Source organism: Rhinopithecus bieti, unplaced genomic scaffold, assembly GCF_001698545.2.
Source record: "Rhinopithecus bieti isolate Rb0 unplaced genomic scaffold, ASM169854v2 scaffold_6907, whole genome shotgun sequence".
Taxonomy (NCBI): domain Eukaryota; kingdom Metazoa; phylum Chordata; class Mammalia; order Primates; family Cercopithecidae; genus Rhinopithecus; species Rhinopithecus bieti.
Genome location: NW_016805647.1, coordinates 3,089,407 through 3,097,240, shown reverse-complemented (window position 1 = coordinate 3,097,240; position 7,834 = coordinate 3,089,407). Strand labels below are relative to the sequence as shown.

General features: G+C 38.0%; 1 protein-coding gene across 17 annotated transcripts in view; it reads right to left on the bottom strand.

Moving 5' to 3' along the window:
• Window positions 1–6,612, bottom strand: part of SCMH1 (Scm polycomb group protein homolog 1) — a 234,045-nt gene extending 227,433 nt beyond the window's left edge. For 7 of the 17 annotated variants that reach the window (XM_017873251.1, XM_017873252.1, XM_017873253.1 and 4 more), the window contains exon 1: window positions 6,556–6,607. The gene's annotated coding sequence lies outside the window, so the exon portion shown is untranslated. Of the gene's footprint in view, window positions 1–6,555 lie in introns of all 17 variants that reach the window. The other 10 variants (XM_017873241.1, XM_017873244.1, XM_017873245.1 and 7 more) reach the window with 7 other exon arrangements.
• Between the last annotated feature and the right edge of the window lie 1,222 nt (window positions 6,613–7,834).

Below are 7,834 nucleotides of genomic sequence, written 5' to 3'. Positions count from 1 at the left end.
AAAAAAAAAAAAAAAAAATTAAAGAAACGATTCCCAGTTTTTAGGCCTGAACAAATAGATGAATTAGGGGGCTGTTCACTGAAACTGGCAACAATGAGTAAGTATCAGAATTAAAGAGCTTTTAGAAAATATTAATTCCTATGTTCTATCCCCTGAGAGATCCCAATTCAATATAATTTTTTTGGCACATGGTACTTTTTTTTTTTCAGTTATTTCGATAAATGTAGACAGTTTATTGGCATAAGTTAGTACAGAATAATAGAATAAAATATTCCACTTCAAATAATACCCTTTTTTTTGTTGTTGTTGTAACAGTTATTTTTATTCTATCAGGATCTTCACACTTGAAGATTTCTTGTACCCTCTCTTTTTTTTTTAAATTATACTTTAAGTTCTAGAGTACATGTGTACAACGTGCAGGTTTGTTACATATGCATACTTGTGCCATGTTGGTGTGCTGTACCCATTAACTCGTCATTTACATTAGGTATTATCTCCTAATGCTATCCCTCCCCTCTCCTCCCTCCCCACAATAGGCCCTGGTGTGTTGATGTTCCCCTTCCTGTGTCCAAGTGATCTCATTGTTCAATTCCCACCTATGAGTGAGAACATGCAGTGTTTGGTTTTTTGTTCTTGTGATAGTTTGCTGAGAATGATGGTTTCCAGCTGCATCCATGTCCCTACAAAGGACACAAACTCATCCTTTTTTATGGCTGTATAGTATTCCATGGTGTATAGGCACATGATACTTTTAATTTTAAAAATATCTCCAGGTGATTCTGATATTCAACAAGGTTTAGGACTCTGCTACAGACAAAGTTAACCAGAGTAGATTATTATTGCTTGCAAATTAAAGAACCTCATATGATTAGAAATTGGTTTGTGGGAGTGGCACAAATGATAGTCCCTAAAACACAGAATTGACTGGATCAAAGTTGAGAACCGAACAGTACATTCTATATACCATGTTGAGAGGTTGGCCATCTTTATAAAGTGCTATGAGACAGCTGATCAAACTGTGGTCTATTTTGTACCGCGATTCACTATTACTAGGACTTGGCATTTTACACTATATACATAAGAGACTAAGGCAGAAAAAGTTCCTATGACATCCACCTAGTATACATTCTGGCAAATGCATCTATCAACAGACTGCAGTTTGTCAGTCGCATCAAATGAGTCAATTAAATTACGCACATCGTTTTATGAAGAAATGGGTTTTAAATAAATCTCAAAGAAATAACATCTAAACTTATTCTAATTTTATTATAACTTTTAAAATAAACTTTTCTATTAGAACAGTTTTAGATTTAGAGAAAAACTGCAGATAGTTCCCAAACCCTGTATTATTTCCCCTATTACTAACATTTTACATTAGTATGGTATATTTGTTACAATTAATGAACCAATATTGATACCTTATTAACTAAAGTCCACACTTTATTCAGACTTCCTTAATGATTACTTAAGATTACTTTTCTGTGACAGGACCCCCATCCAGTATACTATGCTACATTATGTTTAGTCACTATGTCTTCTTAGCCTCTTCTTGGCTGACCCTTTCTCAGACTTTCCTTGTTTGATTGATGACTTTAACAGTTTTGTGGAGTATTAGAAATTTTATAGGCCGGGCACGGTGGCTCACGCCTGTAATCCCAGCACTTTGGGAGGCAGAGGCAGGTGGATCACAAGGTCAGGAGCTCGAGAACAGCCCAGCCAATATAGTGAAACCCAGTCTCCACTAAAAATACAAAAAATTAGCCGGGCGTGGTGGTGGGCACCTGTAATCCTAGCTACTCGGGAGGCTGAGGCAGGAGAATCACTTGAACCGGGAGGTGGAAGTTACAGCGAGCTGAAGTCACACACACTGCATACCAGCCGGGGTGACAGTGTGAGACTCAGTCTCTAAAAAAAAAAAAGAAATTTTATAAAACGTACCTCAGTTGGGATTATCTGATGTTTTCTCATGATTAGACTCAGGTTATGGCTTTTGGGGAGGAAGAGAGCTTAGGTAAAGTTATTACACCTGTCACCTAAATACTAAAACCCACTGAGGGAAGAAACCATATCTTTTTTTTGTTTTTTTTTTGAGACGGAGTCTTGCTGTGTCGCCCAGGCTGGAGTGCAGTGGTGCGATCTCAGCTCTGCCTCCCAGGTTCACACCATTCTCCTGCCTCAGCCTCCTGAGTAGCTGGGACTACAGGCGCCTCCCCCCATGTCGGGCTAATTTTTTTTTTTTTTTTTTTTTTTTTTTTTTTTTTACAGAGATGAGGTTTCACCGTGTTAGCCAGGATGGTCTCCATTTCCTGACCTTGTGATCCGCCCGCCTCGGCCTCCCAAAGTGCACCTTTTTATCCTTAGTATGTAGCTGGTAAAGGTTGAAAAGTAGAAAGTGGATGCAAACCAAAGGTTGAAGGGGTACAGAAATGTTACAATTTATTAAAATATGAGCACTGATCCTCACAAGAAATCCAGTCATATATATGCTCAAATTAAAAAATAATTATGACTCTGATTTGCTAAACTATTTCATTCTTCTATCCAGGGATCTTTTGTTTGCCTACATTGTTTGGTGAGATAGAAGATATATTCAGACTAAAAATATATGTGTCAATTCCTTCAAGTAAACCTTGCCTCCTGTACTGATAAAGTCTCAGAACTATAGAACACTGCTGTGGGGCACATACATGGTGAAATGAAAAGAAGACTGTGGTTGAAGTCAGGCTGGTCTGGGCTTGAAACCGAGTCCTATTACTTATAAACTGCATAATCTTGGCCAGCTATCTCTAAGTCTCAATTTCTTTATGTATAAAATAGAGGTGATAATACCTATATGCAGGTGGGTAAAAATAACATGTTTATACGTTTCAACATATCTGACAGATACTAAAAAAAGGTTATTTCCTTTCTTAGTAGAGTACATTATATAGAGTAGGTCTGCTTTAAATACATTTTGAAATAAGGTAACACATGTATAAACAAACAAACACAGAAGATGCTGATTGTTACTTTCACAAATTGGATACATGAATTCTGAAACAATTTCACATGCCTTTTGTTTTTTCTCGCACCTAGTATATGTCTAATACGTGGCAGCTCCTCAAATGTTTGATGATTCTTCCATCAGATATCCAGGACCAAGAGTTAAGAGAACCAGATTCCGGTTTTTGGCCCTGGACAAAAAAGTCCCTTCTTTAGGCCTCAGTTTCTTTACTGAATAAATGACTTAACAGTTACAGAACTTGACAGAAGAGATCTTAGAAATCATTCACTGCAACTCCTTGCCCAAATCACAGAGCCAGTGAGTGGCAAACTGGGACTTGAATCAGGACTCTTAATCACTAAGCCATATAACTCTTTCCACATACCATGCAGCTTATAAGGTCTCTTTCACCTTCTTGTCTATGAAATATTTGGGATGTGTCTGCCCTCCAGCCTGGGCGACAGAGCGAGACTGCATCTCAAAAAAAAAAAAAAAAAAAAAAAGAAAGAAAGAAACTTTGCTCCGTTGCCCAGGCTGGAGTGCAGTATTGTGATCATAGTTCAAGAAGTAATCCTCCTGCCTCAACCTTCCAAGTAGCTAGGATTCCAAGTAGCTAGGATTGCAAAGTGCTGGGACTACAGGTGTGAATTAAAATATACTCTTTAGAATATCATCCCATTCTGAAAAATCCACTAAACTAGCAGGCTAAGTTTTTTCTTTATCAAAACCAGAAAGTATAGAAGAATAAACAAAATTGTCTCTATCAATCATAGTTACCTAAGAGTAACGATGACTATAGATAGCAGAAGATCAAAAGTCTTTCTATCATGTTAATATATCAAGTACTTAAATATGGAGAAGATCTATTTTTAACAGTCCCTGATTATATCTTCATAATTAAACAAAATTATAATCACTGGCCCACAAAACTGACAGACTGAATTGCTATTATTCCGAGATATCCATATCTCTATCATCCTGGTATTCCTTACTGTAACTTAGAGCAAAATTATTTTTTTTTAAATATCCAATCATCTCTTTTTAGGATTCCCATTTCATGTCTTTAGGGCCTTTCACACTGCTAACTATTCCTATCTTTTTGAAACTTACTGTTGTTCTCTTGGCATCCAAAACATCACTTTCTCCTGATTATGCTTATGGTATAGTGATTCAGAATATAGCTTACTGTACAACAGCACAGACTGCAAACTCAGACTGCCAGAGTTCAAATCCTGGCTCTACCACTTGCTATCCCTGTGATCTTTCACAGGTTACTTAACTTGGTGCTTGTTTAGTCAGTACTATAAAGGTATGTCTTGTTATTATTGTTCCTTAGTCTCTTCCTCTAGTGTTATATTCCACCTGGCAGATTCCACCCACTAAAAAGGGGTCTTTACCTCTTCCTATCTCGAAGGGTTTCTTTCATCTCCTCACCCTCTATCTGGTGAATTCCTTCTCAATCTTTAAGATTCAGTAAGGCCAGGCATAGTGGCTTACGCCTGTAATTTCCAGCACTTTGGAAGGCCGAGGTGGGAGGATTACTTCAGGCTAGGAGTTTGAGAACAACCTGACAACATAGCAAGACCCCTATTTTTTTTCTTTCTGCTCTTTTAAATAATTCCACATACAATCATTCCCAATTTTGAAAAGTTTTAAAAACTTATCTGGGCATGAGCACACACCTGCAATCCTAGCTACTTGGAAGGTTGATTACTTCTTGAACTATGATCACAATACTGCACTCCAGCCTGGGCAACGGAGCAAAGTTTCTTTCTTTTTTTTTTTTTTTTTGAGATGCAGTCTCGCTCTGTCGCCCAGGCTGGAGGGCAGTGGCGCGATCTCCGCTCACTGCAAGCTCCGCCTTCCGGGTTCACACCATTCTCCTGCCTCAGCCTCCCGAGTAGCTGGGACTACAAGTGCCTGCCACCACGCCTGGCTAATTTTTTGTATTTTTAGTAGAGATGGGGTTTCACTGTGTTAACCAGTATGGTCTCGATCTCCTGATCTCATGATCTGTCCGCCTCAGTCTCCCAAAGTGCTGGGACTACAGGCGTGAGCCATCGCACCCGGCAAAACTCTGTCTCTTACAAAAACTTAAAAGATAAAAACATTCAGTTCAAATGTCATTCTCTCTCTCTGGAACCTTTCCAAATGTCACTTCCCTCCTTCTGCCTTGGCCATCAGTTGCTCCTGCCCTAGTGTTCCCATAGTACTTTGAATATGTTTCCACCATGCCAAGATTATTTTCGTATTTTTTGCAGATACAGGATTTCACCAAGTTGCCCAGGCTGGTCTCAATCTCCTGAGCTCAAGAGATTTGACCACCCTGGCTTCCCAAAGTGCTGGAATTACAAGTGTGAGTTACCATGCCCAGTGCATTTTGAATATATTTCAACCAGAACATTAGTTACATTAGATTGAATAGGCCACTTGAATCTGCCTATATAAAATCACTTTAGACTTACAAAAACAGAAATTTTATGATTCACTCTAATATTAGTGGTGAGTAAAAAATTTTATGATTCACCCTAATATTAGTATTTCTTTATACTTCTGCTATCCCCTCCCTCCCTGTACTATGCTCATAACAAGAGTGGAATGCTATCTATTCTTTAAAAATATACATATATTTGGGAGGCCAAGGCAGATCACATGGTCAGAAGTTTGAAACCAGCCTGACCAACATGGTGAAACCCCGTCTCTACTAAAAATACAAAAATTAGCCAGGTGTGGTGGCACATGCCTGTAATCCCAGCTTCTCAGGAGGCTGGGGCAGGAGAATTGCTTGAATCCAGGAGGTGGAGGTTGCAGTGAGCCGAGATCGCGCCACTGCACTCCAGCCTGGGAGACAAGAGCGAGACTCCATCCCAAAAAACAAACAAAAAACACATATAATGAAAAGTTCAGATATATAAAAAGGCATAAAGAATAATTAATAGATACCCATATATCCACAACTCGGTTGAAAAATATTTACTAATTCAATTTAAGCTCCCTGTGTGCCCTTCTTTGCATTATTCCTGGTCTTTTCTCCCCAACTTACCCTTTGGAGACACCTATTATCCTTAATTTGGTATTTATAATTACCATGTAGTTCTTTATTACGTAAGTATGCTCCCTAAATAATACATGCACGTTAAGCTTTATATAAATGTGTTCTGCAACTCGCCTTTTTCATTCAACCCCTTATTTGTGAGATTTGCTCATGTTTCTATATAGATCTAGTTTACTCATTTCACTATTGTATGGAATTCTATTAAGTAAATATACCACAATATTTTCATTCTTTTATTGACAGGCATTTAGATTAGTTCAAATTTTTGCCTGTAGCAATGTTGCATGAATATTTTTGAACATCCCTTTATGCATACATTGGAGAGTTTCCAAAGGATATATACCTAGGAGTGGAATTGCCAGATTGTAGTTTATGTGCATTTTCATCTTAACAGATATTGTATAAGAATATATCAGAAACCAAGGGTGTATATAGCCAAAGAGCACAGGGGTTTTAAGAAGATGGAGAAGTAATGGTCCAGATATAGCGGTGGGTAAAAAAATACAGTTATCCTTACCTCTCTTCTTTGGGATGGGAGGGGTGCAGGAGAATGAGTCGCATTCATTTAAAAGGGCTACAGAGGAAGTAGTATGTTCTCCATGACTCAGGAGACAGCCTGGCTTCCACTTAAGGCCAGGACACACAAAAAGACATCCAATAAAATGGTTAACAATGTAGGAAACAGGGAAACAGGAGTTTGAGAGAACAAGTGGAAGGAGCAAAAAAGCAGGGCTGTAAGAGAGTAAAAGGAAGCCAGGTCAGAACAAGAATAACAGTATGGAAGACAGACTGTTTGATTCTGGGATAAAGATAACAGGTGATAAGTCTTGCTGGGTTTATCTGGCCACAAGGTTATCAAAAGGTTTCAGGGCCCCCCAGACCTTTGGATACCAATTTCCAGGGATGATCAGGTCCCTACATAAAATCATATTTGCATATGATCTACACACATCCTCCTATACATTTTAACATCTCTAGATTATTTATAAAGCCTAAAACAATACAAGTGCTATGTAAATAGTTGTTATACTATTGTTTAGGGAATAATGACAAGAAAAAAGTCTGTACATGTTCAGTACAGATGCAACCATCCCCTTTTTTTTCCATATTTTCAATCCATAGTTGGTTGAATACACAGATACAGAACCCATGGATACAGAGGGCCAAATGTAATTAGTTCTAGCAGTTTACTGGTGCCTGGAGAGTTAACACTAAGGCCTTACAATGCTGTGGTTAAATTCCCTCATTCACAGACGGGGAGAGAAAGACCCAATATTTGAGTGCCTGATATGTGACCAACATTATGTAAAGTACTTTGTACTTTATCTTAGTTAAACCTTACAGCTACATCTTCCTTCATTTTATAAACGACAAAGTAAAAGTGATCTGCCAGGGTTCTGCAGTTAATTTTTAGTGACCCTGAGGAACTCAGGTTTCCTTTCAAATCTTAATCAGTATGGTGGAATGAAAAAGACAGAATTTGAAATTAGAGCTTCTTTGGTCACTTTCTACCAGTGAGATCCTGTATGTTTCTTAACCTCACTAAGCCTATCAATCAAATAAGATTATTGCAAAGATTAACCTACAACTACAAAACAAATCTTAGATTTTTTTAACCTTAAATTGATCTACACAGGAACTTATTTTCAAGTGTGGAATTTCTTATTTGGCTTATTGCAAACAAAAATTTGAAGCTTCTGAATTGATGCCTATATATTTTACAGATAGTAAACTGAGGTAGGGAAAGAGGACATCCAATGTGTGGCTCCCTAATGTATCCAGAATCAACTCCAAAC